This window comes from Erinaceus europaeus, chromosome 9 (assembly GCF_950295315.1).
Source record: "Erinaceus europaeus chromosome 9, mEriEur2.1, whole genome shotgun sequence".
Classification (NCBI taxonomy): Eukaryota; Metazoa; Chordata; class Mammalia; order Eulipotyphla; family Erinaceidae; genus Erinaceus; species Erinaceus europaeus.
In genome coordinates, this window is record NC_080170.1 from 121,170,401 (window position 1) to 121,194,757 (window position 24,357).

Below are 24,357 nucleotides of genomic sequence, written 5' to 3' on the forward strand. Positions count from 1 at the left end.
CAGGCTGGGAGTATGGACCGACCAGTTAACGCCCATGTTCAGCGGGGAAACAATTTCAGAAGCCAGACCTTCCACCTTCTGCAACCCACAACGACCCTGGGTCCATGCTCCCAAAGGGATAGAGAATGGGAAAGCTATCAGGGGAGGGGATGGGATATGGAGATTGGGTGGTGGGAATTTTGTGGAGTTGTACCCCTCCTGCCCTATGGTTTTGTTAATTTATCCTTTCTTAAATAAAAATTTTTTTTAAAAAAGGAGTGCAGTATGAAATACATGTGACAGCATGAGTGAACCTCTAAAACATACAAGTTAACAAAAAATCCAGTTACAAAATGGCCATAGATATAATATTCTTCCACTTACATGATGTGTTCAGATTATGTCAATATGTCCACAGAAAGTAGTGTTTTGGGAGGGGGTAGGTTAAGTGTAATGGTTAAGCAAAATGTCTCTTATGCCTACGGCTCCAAAGTTCCAGGCTCACTCCCCCACACTGTCATACACCAGAGCTGAGCAGTTCTCTGGTAAAATAATAATAATAATTTTTTTTTTAAAAAAAAAAAAGAAAGTAGTGTTTTCAAAGTCTGGGGTGGGAGAAGAGATCAGAGAGGAGGGGAGGGGGAGAAAATATTCTAAAACTGGGCAGTGGTGATATTTGTACAATTCTATGAACACACTGGAAATTTAGTCATGTGTATCTTAACGGGTGAATGTTGTTAGAGTGTGAACTTTCATCTCTGTCAAGCTGTTACTCCATGCAACTCAGGCCAGAAGAAGTCAAACCACTTGTGGTGACATGGAGGGCACTGCAGCAGAGTCGAGAACGCTCTGAGGACTCTGCCAAGATTCTGGGAAGGGTAACAAAGGGATGAGGTGCCCGTTTTGGAAAAACAACACCCAGACAGCCAGTTGCTGGGTGGGTCTGTTGTCATCACCTTCAGGACAGTATGCTCCAGCGATCCTGGCTTGCCAGTAGCCTCTCACAGCGTGCAGAGTGGCTGCGTAGGTGAAAACCGAGCAGGCAAAACAGAAAGCTGACATGTAAATGTGTGCAGAGCAGGAAAGACAACTGGTCAACTCTTGAGCTCAGAGAAACACTAGCAGATTCAGCCTCTGGCCAGCAGGTGGTAGAGACAGGACTACTGAGAACTGCAATTGGGGGAGTCAGGCGGTAGTGCAGTGGGTTAAGCACACATGATGCAAAGTGCAAGGACTGGCCTAAGGATCCCGGTTCAAGCCCCCCAGCTCCCCACCTGCAGGGGAGTCACTTCACAGGCGGTGAAGCAGGTCTGCAGGGGTCTATCTTTCTCTCTTCCCCTCTGTCTTCCTCTCCTCTCTCCATTTCTCTCTGTCCTATCCAACAACGAATGACATCAACAATAAAAAAGCAAGGGCAAAAGAAAATAAATAAATAAATAAATAAATAAATAAATAAATAAATAAGTCAATGAACTGCAATTGGACCAAGATATAAACTGCTTTGGATTCCCACCTACATCTCGGCACTCTTTCCCAGACACAAAGCCAAGAAATTAAGCATATGATTGAGTAGATAAAAGATAAAAGATTGAGTAGATAAAAGTAGTATCAGTGCAAAAGGGCTAATCCCATAAATAGGGCCTAGCAACACCCCGGCTGCATCCTGCTGGCTGCAGCTCTCACCGTGGTCTGGGCAGTACGTGTAGTCGTGTAGTCGTGAAGTCTCCCTTGGGTGACATTCCTCTCTCTCCCTCCCTTTTTTCCTTCCGTCTTTCTTTCTTTCTTCCTTCCTTTCCTTCCTTCCTTCCTTCCTTCCTTCCTTCCTTCCTTCCTTCCTTCCTTCCTTCCTTTCTTTCTTCCTTCCTTTCCTTCCTTCCTTTCTTTCTTTCTTTCTTTCTTTCTTTTTCCTTCCTTCTTATTTGATAGGACAGAGAGAAATTGAAAGAGAAGGGGAGAGGGGACTGGGTGGTGGCACACCTGATTGAGAGCACATGTTACAACTCTCAAAGACCCAGTTTCCAGCCCCTGGACCCCACCTGCAGAGCGAAAGCTTTGCAAGTGGTGAAGCGGGGCTGCCGGTGTCTTTCTTCCTCTCTATCTGTCCCTACCCTCTTGATTTCTGGCTATCTCTATCCAATAAATAAAGATAATAACTGCAACCCACGGCGACCCTGGGTCCATGCTCCCAGAGGGACAGAGAATGGGAAAGCTATCAGGAGAGAGGGTGGGATATGGAGATTGGGTGGTGGGAATTGTGTGGAGTTGTACCTCTCCTACCCTATGGATTTGTTCATTTATCCTTTCTTAAATAAAAAAATACTTTAAAATTTTTTACTTTAAACAAGAAAGAGAGGGGGAGAGAGAGATGGAGAGAAAGACCTGCTTCCCCACTCATGAAGCTTGCTTCCACAAATGGGGATCAGGGACTCGAACCCAGGTCCTTACGCATGGTAATGTGTGCATTCTACCAGACCCGTCACCATCCAGTCCCTATAGACAACATTGCTAAGGGTGAAGTCTGTTAGAGTTTGGCGGGGTGGGGCTCTGAAGGGCAATTTCACCATGTAACAGACATAAAATTATTCCTATGTCTCTGGCAACTATATAGCAAGAGCAGTAACTCTTTTTTCAGCGGTGACAACAGGCACTAAGACCACCCCCAGGCTCCTGCTCCAGCACCTGTCTCTCTGGACCATCTCCACACCCTCTAAGCTCCGGGGAACAGATCTGATCTCCATTTACAGACGCAGCTGGAAGGCAGCAGTTCCGACACAAGCAAAGAGGTGCTTTCAGTGTCTGAAAAAGGGGAGAGGCACACTCTTAACGAATCTATTCCACCACAGTCCATGAAGCCTTGCCTCAGGTGTCTTGCTTTCCCCCCCTATCCCTCCCTTTCCCCACCATTCTCTCTGCCTCTATCAAAAAGGACAAATAAATGACCACTGGGAGTGATGGAAGGTTGCGCAGGCACTGAGCTGCAGTGGTAACCCTGGCAGCAATCAATAAGCAAATAAACCAGCAGCTGTATCTTCCAAACTCTCAAACATTATTATTTAAAGGCCTATTCATTTATCTTTATGAGACAGACCAGAGCTCTATTCATTCAATTCTACTTTTGACTTTGCCAGGGATCTTAGCTGAGATCTCAGGGGCTTCGGGCATACAAATCATGTGCTCTAATATGCATTTTTAAAATCCTAGTACCCTGGAAAGCAGTCTGGAGAACTCTCAGGAGACTAGAAATGGACCTACCCTATGACCCTGTAATTCCACTCCTGGGGATATATCCTAAGGAACCCAACACACCCATCCAAAAAGATCTTGGCAGCACAAATTGTAATAGCCGAAACCTGGAAGCAACCCAGGTGTCCAACAATAGATGAGTGGCTGAGCAAGTTGTGGTCTATATACACAATGGAATACTACTCAGCTATTAAAAATGGTGGCTTTACCGTTTTCAGCAGATCTTGGATGGACCTTGAAGAAATCATGTTAAGTGAAATAAGTCAGAAACAGAAGGATGAGTATGGGATGATCTCACTCTCAGGCAGAAGTTGAAAAACAAGATCAAAAAAGAAAACACAAGTAGAACCTGAACTGGAATTGGCGTATTGCACCAAAGTAAAAGACTCTGGGTGAGAATACAGGTTCAAAAAGGATGACAGAGGACCTAGTGGGGTTGTACTGTTATACGGAAAACTGGGAAATGTTGTACATGTACAAACTATTGTATTTACTGACAAATGTAAAGCATTTATTCCCCAAAAAAGAAATTAAAAAAAGTTCGGGAGTCGGGCGGTAGTGCAGCGGGTTAAGCACACATGGCGCAAAGCACAAGGGCCGTTGTAAGGATCCCAGTTCGAGCCCCCGGCTCCCCAACCACAGGGGAGTCACTTCACAGGCGATGAAGCAGGTCTGCAGGTGTCTGTCTTTCTCTCCTCCTCTCTGTCTTTCCCTCCTCTCTCCATTTCTCTCTGTCCTATCCAACAACAACATCAATAACAACAACAATAATAACTACAACAACAATAAAAAAAGCAACAAAAGGGAAAACAAATAAATATAAAAAAATCCTAGTACCTCCCCCCACACACCATGGGTTATTTTTTTTTTTTTTTACATCCTAAAGTTAGTTATAATTTAGGTTGGCGAGTGGGAGTAGTGAAATTTGATTACCTTGACTTTCCACTTTGGGGAAGAGAGTTTGCTGACTTGTATAACTCAGTGTTCTCGTCCAAGCTTGTTGGTGCCTGTGTGCTTCTGGTGAAAGCTAAAACTTTTGGAGTCAGCTAGAACAAGAGACGATCTACCTACCTGTGGGCTTACTTGTTTGTTTACCTGTGTGGCACCAGGATCTCATGCCTGGACTCTTCAACTGTTTTCAATATGATCATTTCACCCTCCACCCACCCCCCCCCCACTCAGGAAGCTGAGAGAAAGAGAAATGCCACAGTATAGGCTTTCCTGTGCTGTGGTTCTCCTGGGTGATGCCCGGATTCTAACCTTGGTCCTACAAATATGACTCCTGTTCTCCCAGCCACTGCCCTGGAGAGAATTTAAAGGAAGGATGTAGGCATCTCAGTAGCCAAGACAGGAGGGCATTCAGATGTCAAGCAAAGTTCTAGAAGCCAGTCAGCATGGGAGTGAGGGGGTGGCAGACTTGGTTAAGTGCACATAGTACTAAGCACAAGGTCCTGTGCAAGGATCCAGGTTCTAGCCCCCGGTTCCCCACCTGCAGATGGGGGAAAGTTTCACTAGAGGTAAAGCAGGTCTGCTGGTGTCTTTCTTTCTCTCTGTGTCTCTATCTCCCCGTCCTGTCTCAATTTCTCTCTGCCCTGTTGAATAAAATGGAAAGAAAAAAGAAAGGGAGGGCTGGGAGGTAGTGCAGCAGGTTAAGCACACATGACACAAAGCACATGGATTGGTATAAGGATCCTGGTTCGAGCTCCCAGCTCCCCACCTGCGGGGGGAGGGGTTGCTTCACAGGTGGTGAAGCAGGTCTGCAGATGTCTGTCTTTCTCTCCTCCTTCTGTCTTCCCCCTCCTCTCTCCATTTCTCTCTGGCCTATCCAACAACAATGACAGCAACAACAACAATAATAATAACAACAATTAACAATGAGGGCAACAAAAAGGGAGAAAATGGACTCCAGGAACAGTGGATTCATAGTGCCAAGCCCCAGTGATAATCCTGGAGGAGAGAAGGAAGGAAGGAAGGAAGGAAGGAAGGAAGGGAGGAAGGAAGGAAGGAAGGGAGGAACCAGTCAGGCTGTCTGAGAGCCCTGATGTCATTTTGTGTCATGTTGAGACCATCAGAAATAGATGTGGGGGTTCCATCCAATGAGCACCCTCTTCTGGAAACACGTCTGCTTCTACTGATAACATCATTCATTCTCTCTGGTGCCCCCATCTTTGTCCCAGTGAGAGCCTTGCTGCTCCATCCTACGGTTCCCCACTTTCTCATCAGGTGAGGTCATTACAGTGTCAGGGCACCTGACAATTCCACCTTTAGGATCAAGGATCACTAAGTATCAGTCAGGGTACCTGAGGTCTGAAAGTGGACTTATCAAGGGGTCAGCCATGCAGGCAAAGTTGGGGTCATGCTTGTGGGAGATGTGGCTTGACCTGAACCCCAGAAGCGAGAAGCTGTAGAGAGACCTTCGCAACACGTGGGGACCATGAGTCCAGACTTCAGTCAATGTCAGCCACCAGGGGAAGGAGTTCAGAGACACTAAGGCATCCCCTGTCAAACAGGGCTTCCTGGAAGTGAATGCCAGAAGGGCTCACAGAGGAGGGAAGATTCTCAGTGCCTTGGAGCTCCAAACAGTGGTTTTTGAAAAGGACCAGGAACTCCCTTTGGGACGTCACTGCTTGGAAGTCATTCTTTTTTTTTTTTTTAATTTGTATTTATAAAATGGAAATATTGACAAGACTATAGGATAAGAGGGGTAGGGGTACAATTCTACCCAGTTCTTGTCCCGTCCCGTGGGACCTTCAACGTGGGTTAACCTAGGAGAGGGAGTGAGGACAAGGAAAGAAGGGAGAGGGAAGGGGACAAGACATGCTAGAGAAATGAGACAAGTCAAGATTCTGATCAAGTCTGTTTATTAGCACCAAAGATGCTGTTTTTAAGGCCAGGGCAAGGGGGGAGTTAGCAGCTGGGGGCTGTTGATTGAAGTGGTGTGTTGTCATGGTAATCAGCTTTTATTTGGAGGGTCCTGGGTGATTCATGGGGAGGTGGAATTGGGAGACAGGAACTTATCTTATCTGTGAACAAAGACTCTAAGGTGTAAAGAAGCAGGAACTTAACTTTTAAGTAAGGCTGTCTGGGAACAAAGACTCTGGTCATGCCAATAGCAACCTTGAGGGCACATGTGGCTCTCCACATGTCCCCCTTCCTTATATAAATACATACATATATATATATATATATACACACACACACACACACACACACACACACACATATATATGTGCATGTTCTGATGTTTGGCAGACTTTATTTTGTGCGAGGGTGGACAGTGCCTGTCTTAGGTTGGGGATCAGCCTTCTGTCTTACCCGTCATTGGAACACCTGATCATTTTTTGCCCAGTAGTACCAGGTGCCCTGTCTTAGGTTGACTGGATAGCGCTAGTTTCCCCTTACCCATCATTGGCTAGCCAGCCCTCTACATGGTGGATGTCCTGATGGAGGGGGGCAAATCCTCTGCAGCAACTCCATTTTCTGCTATGTCCAGCCTATGATAGTGAACTTGTATAGGTTGCATCTTTATGGCATCAATCTGTTGTCGCAAAAAGGCCATGAGCTTGTTAAGAATTATAGGACCTACTGTGAGCAGAAGAAGTAAAACAAGCAAGGGTCCCACAACTGAGAGTATCCAGGTAAGGGAGGGGGAATTTATCCATTGGTATGAAGAGGCAGGATCATATCTCAAGTCTAAGGGAAGCAGTCAGTGGATGTGATGTCTAGGGGAAGAAACACAGTACGTCTGGTCCTCTGGTGGTCGTCAGCGCCAACTAAAGAAATTTTTCTTCTTCATAGAGGGTCAGCTGTGGAACAAGCGAAACTAGGAGGCAAGGACCAGGTAGAGAAGAATTGACATGAAAATATAGGGTGGTGTTGCACCAAAACACAGAGGAGGTGCATACACATTAGAAGTCAAGGTGAGGTTCCTTGAACATGAGGAATATTGAGAGAAAAGAAGAGGTCAATAAACGTGTAAGGATGAAGTCAGAGCCAATGGCTTTTGCATAAAGAGGAATTGAAGTCAGCAGTGGTAGGTCAGCAGAAAGAGAAGACTTGGATAGGCTGGTGAGGTTAGCTGGAGTATATGCTGCCATGGCATCTTTTGTGGTAAGGACTTGTCAACAGGGACTCTGTGGATTCTGCAAGAGCAATAATGTCACCCACCATAATAGATAGGAAAACAAACATGAACATCCAGTGTTGAAAAAAAGAAAAAGAATATGTCTCTGACTGGAAGAGTGGGTGGCTTTGCCAATGAGATATAATAAATGGAAAATTCAAATTTTTGTAAATATTAAGAAGGTTTAGTATAGTTACTTCATTGAAACTTTAGCCAACTGAATATTGGGGGTGCATTCCCCTTCTTTTTTTTGTTAATTGAGCTTAAGGGTTATAGTATAGGGAATATTGTAATATTACTCTATGTTTTAAAGGGAACAAAAATATATGGAATGGATATATATATTGAAGCAAAACAGGTGAGCATATGGCTCATGTTTTTGAGCTTTTCCTTGTTTGAGCTGTAGCCCACATAAATTTAGAAAAAGTACCAATTGAGAAAAAAAAAATGTTTTTGTTTAATAAACATGGGCAGGTGAGTTACATCAATCTGCCAGAGACCATTGGCTTTTATCGATCGGGATTAATCTTAAAAGTCTGAATAGCAGGATCTTAATTAAACAATGTAAGAGCCAGTAAAGTGCTCTCACTATGGCAAGTCAAGCATTAAAATTTAAGAGGCTTGTAAAAAAATGAGAAAAATTTTAGGATATGAGTGACTTTAGGAGTCATCACACACCCATAAATAAAAAAGAAAAATGTTTAGTTTTAAATCTTACCATATGAGCAGTCAGTTCTTCATGTGCATTTATAATTGATGATCTAATGGTTAGAATTGGCTTGAGTTCCTTCATATGATTTTAGAAGGCTCTTTATTAAAATATACCAGTATGTTATAGAAAGTCAATACCTAATGTGTTGACATGATAAAATGTTTACCATTTTTTAGCATTATTTTAAACTGCTAGACAGTTTAAGCACACTATTATAACTTATTTATTAAGATCTTTATTCATCACAAAGCTATCATGAGTAAGCGTAGATATGAAACTCTTAATAGATTTTTGCTCTTTAGAACTCTAATATGGCAACTTAAAAGGCTAAAATAAAACCTCATAGCTTAAATGTTCAAAATAATAATTTTGTTAAATCAGGATTTGCCAAAACAAATCTATCAGACCAGAAACACCATGTATTAACTTAATTTATCAAGAATAAACCTCTGACAGTGTCTTAAAACAAACCAGAACTAATTAAAGTTTGACATGTAGAATCTGTACACTCAAAAGCCAATTATTTGATAATAATTTTTGTAGTTTTTCTAAATAGGGGAGTTATCTCAGTAACAACTTTATCAGAAGGAGTAAGTTACTGTAAAAGCAAAGGTAACTAACTCATGAGTAAGATAAAAAAAAAAAATCTCTTACCAAGTTTCAAAGTAAAAAGTTTTAACCGGAACATTTTTGTCTATATCAGACATAAAACTCTCTTAACTTCTTACCTAGTCTCTCCTATGTTTTAATATCTAGAGTTCTTTCTCAGGGAAACCAGGGGCACACTTTTTGAATAAAATGTAATAAAAGGTTGGCTATATAGCTCTACAGCTAGACAGCTCCATATATATTTGATAAGTTTTATTTTAAAAAAAGTTACACATCTCATTTATCAGAGCAACATATTCAGGCATAAACATAGCCATTGGGTTATCTTTCACTCACCCAGGCCAGTTCTGCCTCCCTAGTTGAGAAAGTATTTGAAAACTTTTACATATTAATAGCCTTTCTGCCATTTGCCACACAGAAGACATATCTTCAGTGTGTGACACCTAATTTATAGAGGCTCTGTTTGAACTTCAAAGAGCATAGATTTAAAAGTTATCTTTTTAACCTCCTGTAGCAATTCCCATAACCAGGATCTCTAAACCAAATTTAGTTTAACTAAATTTTTCTTTAAACTTTAAACAAACTTAAGTTACTTAAAGAGTTAACACATTTGTGACAATGTTTCTCAAAAGATTTACAGTGCCAAACAAACAACACATTTTGTTGTGGACTAATTTCCACAGAAATAGTTTCACAGGGCATTATGGGGGCCCTCCATAATGTCCCGGAACTTTTTCAGCTAAATACATAGATAATTTGCATATAAATTTGGAGATGAAGAATACTTAAGACTTTTACTTTAAATCTTTAGCTGCCTTAGCAAATGAATTTTTACCTTTATATTACCACATAAGAACTGTGTTGGAAACTCTCTCTTTTTTTTTTGAAATCACTTCAACAATTTTAAGTAAAATGTTAAACTTTGTTTGTTAGGATCTTTGCTTATCACAAAGCTATCACACCCTTAGGGAAGCTATGAACAAGGGTGGGTACACAACTTAATCTTTCACTTTGATTTGGATAGGTAACTTAAAAGGCTAAGATAAACCTTATAGCTGAAATGTTCAAAATAAATTTTTACTATTACATTTCTTTTAGATGATCATTTTACACTAAATAATTTTGTTGAATCACATCTGCCAAATAAAAAATTTTTATCAGGCCAGGAATAGCACGTTTAACCCTTTTTCCCTGGCAAGGCCACTGCTCTACCCAGACTGGGTTATTAGAAAGCCAGTCCAAGAAAACAAACTTTAGTTACTTAGGGGTTAACACACATTAATGAAAACAAGGTTAGCACACAGACTTAAAACAGACATTCTTGGTGAAAAGGAAAATTTTCCCTTTGAAAAGCGGTTTTTAGATTTTTGGCTCACAGCAGCTCTTCCCAGCCCCGCACCCAGGAGGGGTGGGTGTGGCTATGGGGAATGATTGAAGTCTTTGCTGATGTGTGGAGCAGGAGCTCTATGCCGTGATTGGCTGCACGGACAGAACAGGCGGGCTTAGTTTACTGCCACATGGAGAAAAATCTTTGCAAGTTCTTTTCTGGGCTAAAGTACATTTTAGATTTTTAAAGAAACAAATCATTAAATTTCTATCAAAAGTGTGTGCTGGTTCTCTGATTAATAGCTTTTAAGTCAGAGAGAATGTCTTGTTTGATATCTTTCTTTAAAGAATAGCTTGCTAGCCAGATAAGATCTCACTCAGAACTGGTTCAACGCTCTCCAAGAGCTCAGGTTGCCACTGAGCAGAGGAAAAAAGCTGGATCTTTTTGGCTGGCTAGTTTTAAGATTATTAAGCTGAGTGACTAACTCCTGGTGTTCAGTCTCTAATTTTATCTGCTCTTTTAATAAATTTATCTTTGCCAATAAACCTTTGTTGTTATCGGTGGGTTGAGAAATAGGGGAGGGAGCTGAAGGAGGGGGCGGCACATAAGGGTGTGGTCCGATTTTTGTTTCTAGAAGAGATGGCCAGCCAGGATTATGGTAGCCTACTGCCTGATCATCTAGTGTTGCCCAGTCCTCGTCAGAGAGTTCGCTATCTGATTTAACATGGTAGATTTTATGTGTCCTGGGCCGGGTAGTTTTTGTGGGTGTTGCAGGGGGAATGGCTTTGGTGGGTTTTTTATATTTAGGATTAGCTTTTATGTCAGAATCGAGGTTGGAAATAATCCAGGCCTCCTCAGTAATAGGGGATTTTTAAATATGTTTTGTGTTAGGTTTAACAGACAAATGGTCTTTACTATCTAAGGAAATTAAATCTGGGGGGGGGGGTCATTGGGAAGTTTATGGACACTTTCTATGGCTCCCTGTGAAGGAGTAGGAGGTAAGCCCATATCTTTAGCTGGCAGATCTTTAGAAAGAAGGACTTCTCCCTTATTAATAATTTCTGTAATCTCTCGGGGTCGGAGTCTGACTCTAATTACTTCATTTATAAGATTCCAATAAGAAAAGGTAGTAACAGGGACTTTTTCTGGTCCCAAAAGGTCATAGTACTCTTTTATTGCATCTCCTACTCTTTTCCACCTTTTTTCATCAATAGATCCCTCTTGGGGAAACCAGGGGCAGACTTCAGAGAGAAACTTAAAAAACTTAATTAAATCTTTCTTTTTAACTTTTGTCCCTCGCGTCTTTAAAGCATCTTTAAGCCCGTCAACAAATTTTTCATGTTGAGTCAGATCTTGTCCCATATTAGAGTTAGTGGGGAAGGAAGAAAAGATAGACGAGAAAGGATATTGAAAAAGAACTGGTACCCCAAAGGGTGACAGACAATCAACTGCACTCGCCTGGCCGGGCCCCTCGCAGGACCTTAAGGAGTCTTAGCTTAGGAGTAGCCATATAAATCCCGACCTCGGTCTCAACAGGGTTGAGAATCTCCACTGAGCTGAGACAACTCCACGGACACACAGGTTGGGAGCCCAATCACGCCCCGTAGTCTAGTGACCCTGAGGCACACAACACGCATACAAGCATTCATAATGAGGCATTCATTCAGTCAAGAGGGGGCGATTGCCTGTCCGGCCGCCACTACTAAAATGTCACAAGTCAGGCCTTCAGGAATCACCGGAGAGTAGCTCTGACCAGAATCCGTCAGTTGCACTGACAAGGTCAATTTTTTCGCGAATTGCCAAAGTGGAGAGAGAAAGAAAGTGTCTGTTAGTCTTAATACTCACTGCCTGAGTCCTGGACTGAAATCAGCCGTCTCCTTGAGTTCCTGGAGCACCTTGAATTCATGCCCGTCTCCTTGAGTTCCTGGAGCACCTTGCTTCAGTGCCCGTCTCCTTGAGTTCGCTAGCTAGCAATTTCCGCAGTGGTTCTGTAATGAAGTCCTTCAGGGGGGTCCCTCGTTCCTTGGGGCACTTTGCGGTGCCATCTGTCCCGTCCCACGGGACCTTCAATGTGGGTTAACCTAGGAGAGGGAGTGAGGACAAGGAAAGAAGGGAGAGGGAAGGGGACAAGACACGCTAGAGAAATGAGACAAGTCAAGATTCTGATCAAGTCTGTTTATTAGCACCAAAGATGCTGTTTTTAAGGCCAGGGCAAGGGGGGAGTTAGCAGCTGGGGGCTGTTGATTGAAGTGGTGTGTTGTCATGGTAATCAGCTTTTATTTGGAGGGTCCTGGGTGATTCATGGGGAGGTGGAATTGGGAGACAGGAACTTATCTTATCTGTGAACAAAGACTCTAAGGTGTAAAGAAGCAGGAACTTAACTTTTAAGCAAGGCCATCTGTGAACAAAGACTCTGGTCATGCCAATAGCAACCTGGAGGGCACATGTGGCTCCCCACAAGTTCTCACCCCCAGAACTCTGTATTCCATCCCTTCCCTTGATAGCTTCCCTATTCTTTAACCCTCTGGGAGTATGGACCCAGGATCATTATGAGGTACAGAAAGTAGAAGGTCTGGATTCTATAATTAATTACTTCTCCACTGTACATGGGTGTTGGCAGGTTTTTATTTTTTATTTTTATTTATTTTTTTACCAGAGCACTGCTCAGCTCTGGCTTATGGCAGTACAGGGGATTGAACCTGGTTCCTTGGAGCCTCAGGTATGAGAGTCTCTTTGCATAACCATTATGCTATCTACCCCTTGCCTAGGAGTTATTCTTGAGAAATTATGAAAGATTCTGGAGAACCATGTAGGAGGCCCTTACCCCAAGGGGAGAGAGAGGACTGGAGTGTAAACCACTCATTCAAAACCTTGTGTGTTGGGGCTTGGTCAGTGGCACAGAGGGTTAGGCACACGTGGTGCAAAGTGCAAGGACCGGCATAAGGATCCCAGTTCGAGCCCTGACTCCCCACCTGCAGGGGAGTCGCTTCACAGGCAGTGAAGCAGGTCTGCAGGTGTCTGTCTTTCTCTCCCCCTCTCTGTCTTCCCCTTCTCTCTCCATTTCTCTCTGTCCTATCCAACAACGAACGACATCAACAATAATGATAATAACCACAACAAGGCTACAACAGGGGCAACAAAGGGGGGATAAATGGCCTCCAGGAGCAGTGGATTCATGGTGCAGGCACTGAGCCCCAGCAATAACCCTAGAGGCAAAAACAAAAAACAAACAAAAAAAAACCTTGTGTGTTAAATGAACACAGAAAAGCAGGACCAACATTGGCAGAAGGAGAGAGAGAGAGAGAGGGAGAGGGAGAGAGAGAGAGAAGGGGTTTATGTGTCTGCAGATGGGAGATGAGACACTGTGTTTGTGTGCTGAGGCGGGTGACTCAACAGACAGAGAAAACAGCCCTGCTTGTCTGCTTGGGTGCAAGTCGGGGATTTCTGGAACCATCTCAGTGCAGATGGGAGGAGAGCACCCAGTGTGCGTGTGGAGAGACGTGTCTCAGGTGGGAGAACAGAAGCCCTCCATGTGGGATGGTGCGCTCTGCACTCATGCAGGTGGGTGGGGTGATGGCATGGCAAGTCCTGACTGAGGCGAGGAACCGGCAGCAGCACTGCCAGCTGGTGGGAGGGAAGAGGGGGGTGGCATTGAGCTTTTAAGGCATCTAAGGCTTTTTAAATATATATACACATATTTGGATAGAGACAGAGAGAAATTGACAAGGGAGAAGGAGACAGAGAAGGGAAAAGGCACCTGCAGTCCAGTTTCACCACTCCTGAAGATTTCCCTCTGGAGGTGGGGACTGGGGGCTTGAACCTGGATCCTTGAGCACTATAATGTGTGTGCTTAACCAGATGTACCGTCACCTGGTCCCAGCATCTATGGCTTTTATGAGAAACCTGGAGTCATCTTCCAAGAAAACAGGAGAGTGATAGGTCAGAGAAGTGTGGATGCGTTATGCAGACACATAAAGGTGACCTAAAAGAGGGGGGAAATTTTTGTCACATGTCCAGATAGGTCTTTGGGGAAAGGAGTAACTTCTTGGGAGGAGCACTGAAGGCAGAGTGGTGATTGGCTGTGAGAATGGAGACTCTTCCCACAGAGACTCTGGTCTGTGCAGTAGAGTAAGGTTTGGCTGTCTCTGCTCTACCCAGTAAACGAAGCGATCCTTCTCTTCTTCCTCAACAAAGGAGGGTGTCCATGAGTTTTTCTTTTCATTTATTTATTGGTGATGAATAATGGGGTTACAGATTGGGAGATGAGAGGGTCTAGTCCCACACCACACCCACCACCAAAGTTCTGTCTCGCCACCTCCTACCTCCGAAACATAACTAACAGAGTTCTCACAGTCTTAGAATTAATTTGTTTCCTTTGTTGTTGTTGTTGTTGGTGGTGGTGGTGGTGGTGGTGGTGGTGGGGTGTGTGTGTGTGGGTGTTTGCAAGTTTATGAGTATCATTTCTCCAGATTCTACATCTGAGTGAAGCCATCCAGTAGCTGTCTTTCATCGCTTTACTTATTTCTCTCAGCATCATCACCTCCAGTTCCATCCATTTTGTCCCAAAGGACACTGTGTAGTCTTTTTTCTTTTTGCTTTCAGGGTTATCACTGAGGCTCAGTGCCAGCACCGAGAATGAACTGCTCCTGGTGGCCATTTTTCCCATTTATTGGATAGGACAGAGAGAAATTGAGAGAGGAGGGAAAGTTGGAGAGGGAGAAAGAAATACAGACACCTGCAGACCTGCTTCACCACTTACAAAGATTCCCCCTGCATGTGGGGAGCAGTGGCTTGATAGATCATCTTTTCTGACTGCAGAGTAATATTCCATGGAATATATATCCCATAATGTCTGTAGCCAATCATCTGACAATGGCCATTTAGGCTGCTTCCATTCTTTGACTATTATGAATAATGAGCTAAAATGTGCAGCCTCCTCTTTCTCTTCCCTCTGTCTCCCCCCTTCTTCTTCCTCCTCCTCCTCTTTTCCTGCTCCTTCTTCTGTTTACAGAGACAAAGAAACAGAAAGACAAAGATAGAGTGAAAGAGACCACAGCAACAAAGGTGCCTTCAATGTGGCGAGGACTGGACTTGAACTTGGTCACCACATGACAGGGCAGCTCACTATCCAAGTGAGCTATTTCACCACGTCCCTCTTCTTCCTCCCAACAGCCTCTGCCTTAGAAAGCTTTGGGCCTCAAACGTTTGTAGTTATGACCACAGAAGGTGAACGCATCCCCTATATGGACGCAGAGGTCACACAGGCTCCTGTGCTGAATATGGGCCCCAGATGAGATCGATGGGGTTTACAGTTAACAATATTTATATACTTTCCCCATATTTAGGAGCTATTCTTTTCCCTGATCCAGCTTTCTGGTCCTTTTTCCAACTATGACACCATCTCCCCCAGACAATGCCTTTAGCCCACCAGTATGTTAGCAGTCAGACTCAGGCAAAATTTAGTGAAGTCATGGGCCCCTTGGAATATACCTAAATAGACTTCCTCATTTTTTTCTGAAATGGAGACCCCCCCAAATCTCATCTGCTATATTCTTGCCTCTAGGTTCCTAATTACTAAACAGATTTTCCTGCTTTATATCTTAAAGCTTTTTCACCCACCAAATTGCAGATGCTACCATGATGCCAAATTGGGCAGACATCCCTGGGCAGAGGACCTCACCAATGTGCCCTGGGACCCCCATCTCCCCAGAGCCCTGCCCCACTAGGGAAAAATAGAAACAGGCTGGGAGTATGGATTGACCTTCCAACGCCCATATCCATGTGGAGAAGCAATTACAGAAGCCAGACCTTCCACCTTCTGCACTGCATAATGATCCTGGGTCCATGCTCCCAGAGGGATAAAGACCAGGGACACCACCAATGTAGGGAATGGGATATGGAACTCTGGTGGTGGGAATTGTGTGGAATTGTACCCTTCTTATCCTATAGTCTTGTTGATCATTATTAAATTGAAAGGAAGAAAGAGAGAAAGAAAGAAAGAAAGAAAGAAAGAAAGAAAGAAAGAAGGAAAGAAGGAAGGAAGGAAGGAAGGAAGGAAGGAAGGAAGGAAGGAGGAAGGAAGGAAAGAAACTTTTTGGGGACAGTGTCTAAGACCATGCAGGGAACTGTTCAGATCTTCCACGATTTTCCCATGTGTTTTGCATGTTACTAATAGATTTTTCTCCTGATAATCTGCTGCATGCTTGTTTGCCCAGTCTAAGAGAGGGGTACAGGATGACTGACTCCCACCCAACTCATACAACACTGTGAGTATAATGTATATATAGTGTGCAAATATATATGTCTAATCACAATAGCAGATGCAAAAAAGTAAAAATGATTCTCTTAATGTGATTTTTCAGCTATACACCAAAATAATTACAGTCAGGGAGGAAGCTTCTTGAGCTGTGAAACAGGGCTGTAGGTGTCAGGAGTCTCTCTCTCCCTTTCTACCTCCCCCACCCCTCTCAATTTCTCTCTATGACTGTGAAAGAAAGAAATAAAATTAAAGAAAATATCTTTTTTTTTAAAAAAGTCAGCCTGTGAGCTGGAATGACATATATACACAATGTCCTGGAGCTGAAAAGAGAGAGAGAGAGGGAGTCGGCGGTAGCACAGTGAGTTAAGCGCAGGTGGCGCACAGTGCAAGGACCGGCATAAGGATCCCGGTTCGAGCCCCCAGCTCCCCACCTGCAGGGGCGTCGCTTCACAGGCAGTGAAGCAGGTCTGCAGGTGTCTATCTTTCTCTCCCCCTCTCTGTCTTCCCCTCCTCTCTCGATTTCTCTCTGTTCTATCCAGTGACAACAACAACAATAATAATAGCCACAACAATGATAAAACAACAAGGACAACGAAAGGGGAAAAATGGTCTCCAGGAGCAGTGAATTCATGGTGCAGCACCAAGCCCCAGCAATAATCCTGGAGGTAAAAAAAAAAAAAAAAAAAAGCTTTATTGAGTAACGGCTTATAGTGTAGTCTTTTTTTCCCCACCACTCTTATCTCCAAAGGTCTGTGTCCCCAACCCCACCCCCTATAAAACCCCTATAGTTCTCCCACAATCTTAAATATAGGCTGACTTTTTTTTTCACATTTGTATGTTCTGTCATCATCCTTCACCTTCTTACTTGCTTCACTGAACATTATCCATCTCCGTCCAGTTCACCCCAAAGGACACAGCACCATCATTTTTTTTTACTGCTGAATAATACTCCACCAAGTGAATGTCCCCTAACTTCTTTCTCCAGTCACCTCCAGTTTCCAAAACGCCAAGTCAGTGAAGAGCTTGTGAGGAAGAGGCAGAGACGACAGGAGAAGAAAGAGAAAGGGAGGCTGGCAAGGTGGCCACACGGAGGTAGCACGTCTTGAGAGAGCAAGTCACCTGAAGCTTCTAGGACAGAAGACCTGCCTGGGACCTCTCGGCAGTTCCTCAGAAACTTCTGCAGGTGGGGAGTGGGGGCTCAAACCCAGAGCTTTGTGCTGGTCGTTGGTCCTTGTGCTTAGTCTACGTGTACCTAGCCAAGTGCACCACCACCACCCGGGCCCCTAAATCATTTCCTATTCCCAAACAATGCGGAAGCCGCAGAAGCAGGGGAGCATCGGTCTAGCAAGAGGAGCTCAGCTCCAAAGAGAGGAACTGAGACGGCGAGGCTGCTGACAACACCTGCTGACAGGCGCCGTGCCAGCCAGTTCCGGGCTGATCAACTTGGAAGTGGAGTGATATATATCAGTCGATCCAGATCCCTGGGCCACCAAGATACGACCCTCCTCCATCCCAGGGGATGGAAGGAGGAACCAGAGGACCCCTTAATATCCCCCCCTCACCCTCAGTTCTCTGTGGTCTGAGGTCAGGGCAGCAGAAGCAAAAGACGCCCTGAGGAAAGCCTGAGTCCTGGTTTCTAGGCTGGCTGGTAGACACTTGTGGTGTTTCTTTTCCACCTGTTCTTAGCTCCTCCAGCATTTTCTCCGTGGCCCCAGCTGCCATCTGCTGGTGGATGGAGAGCTCTGTCCCCTAGGTGTGAGTCAGACAGTTGCTGCCCATTGGCCCCCTGCATAGGTGACAAACTTCCTCCCCTTTTGTAAGCACAGTGCTTCCTCTTCGATAAGGTTGCCTTGAAACAAAGGGACATTTCCCTGCATCTGTCAGGCTGACTTAGAGTCTTCTTCAGTTTCTTTCTTTTTCTTTCTTTCTTTTTTTCTTTCTTTCTTTCCTTTTCTTTTTTTTTTTTTTTTTTTGCCTCCAGGGCTATTTCTGGGGCTCAGTGCTCCTGGAGACTATTTTTTTCCCTTTTGTATCGTAGTTGTTTTCTTATTGTTGTTGTTATTGATGTCGTCATTGTTGGATAGGGCAGAGAGAGAAATGGAGAGAGGAGGGGAGATAGAGAGGGGGAGAGAAAAATAGACACCTGCAGACCTGCTTCACTGCCTGTGGAACTACCCTCCCCCACCCCCACCCCGCCCATGCAGGAGGGGAGCCGAGGGCTCTAACCAGGATCCTTATGCCGGTCCTCGCACTTTGCGCCACCTGCGCTTTACCCGCTGAGCCACCGCCTGGCCCCCTGTTCTTCAGTTTCTAGATTTCATGTTGCCTGTGTCTATCTTCATGCTGCCAGGAGGCTCTCTCTTGGTTTACAGACTTGATGTGCTCTCTCTGTTCTTCCAGCTTCCCTTTTCTTTTTTTTTTTTCTTTCTTTCTTTCTTAAAGATTTGTTTATTATTGGACAGAGACAAAGAGAAATTGAGAGGGGAGAAGGAGACAGAGGAGAGAGACACCTACAAACCTGCTTCACCACTTGTGAAGCTTTCCCCCTGCAAGTGGGGACCAAGGGCTTCAACCTGGGTCCTTGGGCACTGTAATGTGTGCGCTTAACCAGGTGTGCCACTGCCTGGCCCGCCATGCTTCTCTTTCTTTTTACAAAGTTTTCATTAGTAACCTAATAAGATTGTGAGATAACACAGGGCACAGTTCCATACAGTTCCCACTGCCAGTTCCCCCAACTTCCCTGTTCTTTATCCCTCTGGGAGCATGGACCCAGGATCATTGTGGGGAGCAGAAGGTGGGAGGTCTGGCTTCTGTAGTTGCTTCCCTGCTGGACATGGGCGTTGGCAGGTAGATCCATCCCCCAGCCTGTTTCTATTTTTCTGTAGTGGGCTAGGGACAGTCTTCCTTCCTTTCTTTTCTTTTTTTAATATTTATTTATTCCCTTTTGTTGCCCTTTTTTTTATTGTTGTTGTAGGTATTATTGTTGTTGTTGTTGATGTCGTTGTTGTTGGATAGGACAGAGAGAAATGGAGAGAGGAGGGGAAGACAGAGGGGGGGAGAGAAAGACAGACACCTGCAGACCTGCTTCACCGCCTGTGAAGTGACTCCCCTGCAGGCGGGCTCGAACTGGGATCCTTACACTGGTCCTTGCACTTTGCACCACCTGTGCTTAACCTGCTGCGCTGCCGCCCGACTCCCATTTCTTTCTTTTCTTAAAGATTATGTATTTACTTTTTTCCTTTTAAAATTTATTTATTTATTGGATAGAAACAGAGAGAGATCTAGAGGAAAAGGAAGAAAAGAAAGACACTCACACAGAGAACTGCTTCACTACTCATGAAGCTTTCCCCTGCAGGCAGGAATAGGGACTTGAACCTGGGTCCTTGGGCACTGTAACATGTGCACTCAGCAGGTGTGCCACCACCTGGCTCTCCATATTTACATATTTGAGAAGGAGAGAGAGAGAGAGAGAAGGAGAGAAGGAGAGAGAGAGAGGGAGAGAGAGAGGGAGAGAGAAGGAGAGAAGGAGAGAAAAGGAGAGAGGAGAGAGAGGGAGAGAGAGAGAGAGAGAGGGAGAGAGAGACAGAGAGAGAGAGAGGGAGAGAGAGAGAGGGAGAGAGAGACAGAGAGAGAGAGAGGGAGAGAGAGGACCCCTCTGTGATGCCAGGGCTTGAACACAGGACCTCCTGCTTGTGGTTCTAATGCTTCAAGCACTGTGCCACCTGCTGGACTGCTCCAGACTTCTCTCTCTTCACGCAGTTGTCTGAATTTTTTCTTGATTACCCACGTTTGAACACTGAAAGGACACTGTGACGTCAGTGCCATCCATAGCTCCGGACAACTTGTGACTTGACACAGGATGGTCAGGAGCAGTGAAGCAGGGCTACAGTTGTCTATCTTTCTCTCTCCCTCTCTTTCTCTCCTTCCTCTCAATCGCTCTCTGTCCTGTCCAATAAAATGGAAAAATGGCTACCAGGAGCAGTGGATTCAGAGTGCAGGGACCAAACCCCAGTGATAATCCTGGAGGGAAATAAAAAAAAAAGGGGGAAATGAGATAAATGTAATTTCCTATTCAAATACAGATTTGTTAATGCAATTCACATTGATAAGCTAGTTCTCTGGCCCCCAATTCTCTCTCTTTTTAAAATTACCTTTGTTTATTTATTGTATAGAGACAACCAGAAATGGAGAGGGATGGGAAAAATATAGAGGGACACAGACAGAGAGACAGCTGCAGACCTACTGCCTCTGGACCCTTCTACTGGATTTCTGCAGGGGGCAGGGGGCAGGGTGCAAGGGGCAGGGGCAGGGGTGCTAGTCTCTCTAAGCTGCCCTCCAACACTGGGTTCTTCACCCATGTGTGTTCACACTCAGTATCAATAGTGGAAAAGAGTGTCCTCGTTGAGTAGATTTCTGTATTTTTCTGTGAATCTGGATGAAGAGGGCATGAACATGGTGTCTGAATGCTTTCATCACCATGTCAACTTAGAATAAAAGAAAAAAAACTTCCCTTTGTTGAGGCATTACTCACAGGACCAGGGATAAAACTGAGGGTTCTGGAAGTTAAGGATGGTTCACAAAAATCAACAGTGTAGGAGTCGGGTGGTAACGCAACAGGTTAAGCACATGTGGCACCAAGCATAAGGATTGCCTTAAGGATCCTGGTTCGAGCCCCCGGCTCCCCACCTGCAGGGAAGTCGCTTCACAGGAGGTGAAGCAGGTCTGCAGGTGTCTGTCTTTCTCTCCTCCTCTCTGTCCCCCCCCTCCTCTCTCCATTTCTCTCTGTCCCATCCTACAACGACATCTGTAATAACAACAATAATAACTACAACAACAATAAAAAACAGCAAGGGCAACAAAAGGGGAAATAAAAAAATAAGGAAAAAAACAAACAGTGTACCTATATTTGTTAATTTTATTTTAGTTTTTTAAATATGTTTTTAAAAGAATATATATTTATTTATTGTTGCAGAGAGAGAGAGAAACTGAGAGGGGAGAGGGAGATAGAGAGACACCTGGACAGCTACTTCACCACTTGTGAAGCTTCCCCCCTGCAGGTAGGGAGCCAGGGGCTTGAACCTGGGTCCTCGGGTACTGTAATGTGTCTGCTTAGCTAGGTGTACCACCACCCAGCCCTTGCCATGTTTGTCGCTTTTATAGCAGCATTCCTAAGGTGTGGCTTGCAGGCAGAGTTAACTGTGACGACCTTTGTACTGCTTAGTCCTCACTCTGCCTCTTTAGAGTTGTACTTACTGCTAATTCCCGGCCTGAAAAGAAGGGGACTGAAAATAAAAAAAAGAAACCTGGCCAGCCTATTAGAATAGCTGCCTGGAATCTAGACCATCAGTGGCCAAACCTGATTTGCTGCCCATGGGTGGAAACGTTTTCCAACAACAAATAATAAAAAAAAGTAAAGAAAGAATGAATGGGGTATGTAACCAGGGCAATCTATTATCACAATAACACCTTAAATAAAACCCGTGGATCATATTGTTTCAATAGGCCAAGTTCCCCAAAGAGTCAAAGTGCATTGCTGAGATGACTCCCGATGCTGGAAACTCATGGGATTCAAATAGAAGCTTCCAAGTCCCGGTGACCTTGTCCTGGGCCAGGTTCTCCTAGGACACAGTAGGCCGTTGAAGATGAATGCGGCCGACTGTTACAATGGGGCTGTGTCTTTCAACCTCTCTGACCGACTTAGTATCAGACCTATGTTTCTGAGGACAAGGAAGATGGATGGTCACTCGCAGATAAAAACAGATTTTTGATACATATTTAGTCTCCATCCATAGTGGCTAGTTCACAACTTGCAAAAAATAAAAATAAAAAGTTAAAAAAAAAAAGTCATGCAGTGGTCTGGGAGGCGGCATAGTGGATAAAGCACTGGACTCTCAAGCATGAGGTTCTGAGTCCAGTCCCCGGCAGTACATGTACCAGAGTGATGTCTGGTTATTTCTCTCTCTCTCCTCCTATCTTTCTCATAAATAAATGAGATATTTTTTAAAAGGTCATGTAATTTCCTACATATTGTGAAGATAAAGGTTATACTTGTTTTTATTAAATTTTTTATTACTTTTATTTATTTGTTGGATAGAGACAGCCAGAGACCTAGAGGGAAGGGGTGATAGAGAAGGAGAGAGAAATAGAGACACATGCAGGCCTGCTTCACCACTTGTGAAGTTTTCTCCTTGTAGGTAGGGACTGGGGATTCAAACCTGGGTCCTTGCGCACTGTAACATGTGCACTCAACCAGGTGCGTCACCACCGGGCCCCTAGGTTATACTTGTTTTTAAGGAGGTTAACTTGGAAACTATCTGAGGAGGTGGGCTGGTTGCCAAGAAACCCAATGAGAATAAAAGATGAAGCATACAGTGCCCCTCCTCTAGCTCTCTGTTCCCGTCAGACAGAGGAAGAGAGAAGAGTCTGGAAATTGAGTGAGTTCAGAGGTTTTATGTGTGTCAGAAAGTTTATATCATATCCAAGACAAATGGCTCTGAAATGCAGAGGATTTCCTGTGCGCACAGAGAGGGCAGGCAGACTTGGAACACTGTCCCCAGACCTTGTTGTGTGTATCTTTCCCATCTGTTCCCTTGTCAATCCATGGGGGAGCTAGATGGTTTTTCTGAGCATCACCATGGCAAGTGAATGGAACCCGAAGAGGGAAAGCTGAGGATATCTGACTGTGTTCACCAGTCCAGAAGTGCAAAGCAGGCCAGGATGGCACACCTGCTTCAGCACACACATCACCATGATGTGCACCAACTGGGTGTCGGCACTAAGTTCGGCATCAAAATGGTGACCTCCTGGCAGCGGGGGCCACCAGGTTGCCCAAGGAGGGGTGAACTGGCCCAGGTCGGAAAAATACAGAAAACAACCAGGATGATGGGATGGTGGGTGGCTTCTCTTGTATTCTGTCATTGCAATGTTTGTGCATTAAAAAAAAAAAAAAAAAAAGGAGTCGGGCGGTAGTGCAGCAGGTTAAGCGAGCACTTGGTGGAAAGTGCAAGGACCAGCGTAAGGATCCCAGTTCGAGCCCCCCGGCTCCCCACCTGCAGGGGAGTCGCTTCACAAGTAGTGAAGCAGGTCTGTAGGTGTCTGTCTTTCTCTCCTCCCTCTGTCTTCCTCTCCTCTCTCCATTTCTCTCTGTCCTATCCAACAACGAGGACATCAATAACAACAACAAGGGCAACAAAAGGATTAAATAAATAAATAAATGTTTTTTAAAATAAAAATACATATATAACTCTATACATAAGAAAAAATTATCAGAAGTACAGGTCATAGCCTGAGCTTGTGAAGTCCTTCATCTGAGGTGGGGGCCATGGGGACGTCTGGTCACAATGGGTGTCTGTCTTGGGACATGCAGCCAGTCGGTTACGTAGATGGTGGCCCTGGGGACCAAGTCTTTACACTGTGGAATCTGAAGCTACATGCAGGCAGGTGATGTCAGAATTGAGTTGAAATCTCAGATGCTTCTTAGGAGGCTGACATGTGCCTCTGGGTGTGGGTCAGTCTTAGCAGACACAGTCCTTTCAGACTCGAGGTGCAGGATGTACCACCCAGGCTGCACACGACATCGCCAGCCTCAGAGCAGCCCCTGGAGGAAGTCACTGACTTTGCCCTTGCCAAATGCTGGGCAAACATGGACAGACAGAACACACGGTCAAAATCCCCCTGTGCGATTCTGATCACACTACGTGAGATAACAAAGATATATAACCAGTCCTTTCTCTGTGATATCTCTATTCACAAATGACTTTTTATCCATCTGTGACTTTGCTATTGTTGATCTGTCTCAGAAAGAGAAAAGCCAACCAACCAAACAAAAACGCTCCCACCAAAGACCATCACATTTGCTGGATGTGGATTTCACAGTCTGATGCACGAAACTCCCAAAGCTGTTACACTGTTTGCAAAGAGAAAAGCTTTATTAGGCAAGCAAGCAAGGAGACAGGTGGAAATCAAACCTGTTTCCTCATTCCTTTCTTGTAGGAAATATATTTTTTTAACTTTTTATTTGATTCTTTCTCTCTCTCTCTTTTTAAAGATTTTATTTATTTATTCACGAAGATAGAAGGAGATAGAGAATGAACCAGACATCACTC

General features: G+C 44.5%; 1 long non-coding RNA gene across 1 annotated transcript; it reads right to left on the reverse strand.

The window, feature by feature from the left end:
• Positions 1–6,066: 6,066 nt before the first annotated feature.
• On the reverse strand, positions 6,067–13,209 carry LOC132540267 (uncharacterized). Its single transcript, XR_009551473.1, has 2 exons — positions 11,839–13,209; positions 6,067–6,240 (listed from the first exon to the last, which is right to left on the reverse strand). It is a non-coding gene; the product is annotated as an uncharacterized LOC132540267 (long non-coding RNA).
• Positions 13,210–24,357: the final 11,148 nt, after the last annotated feature.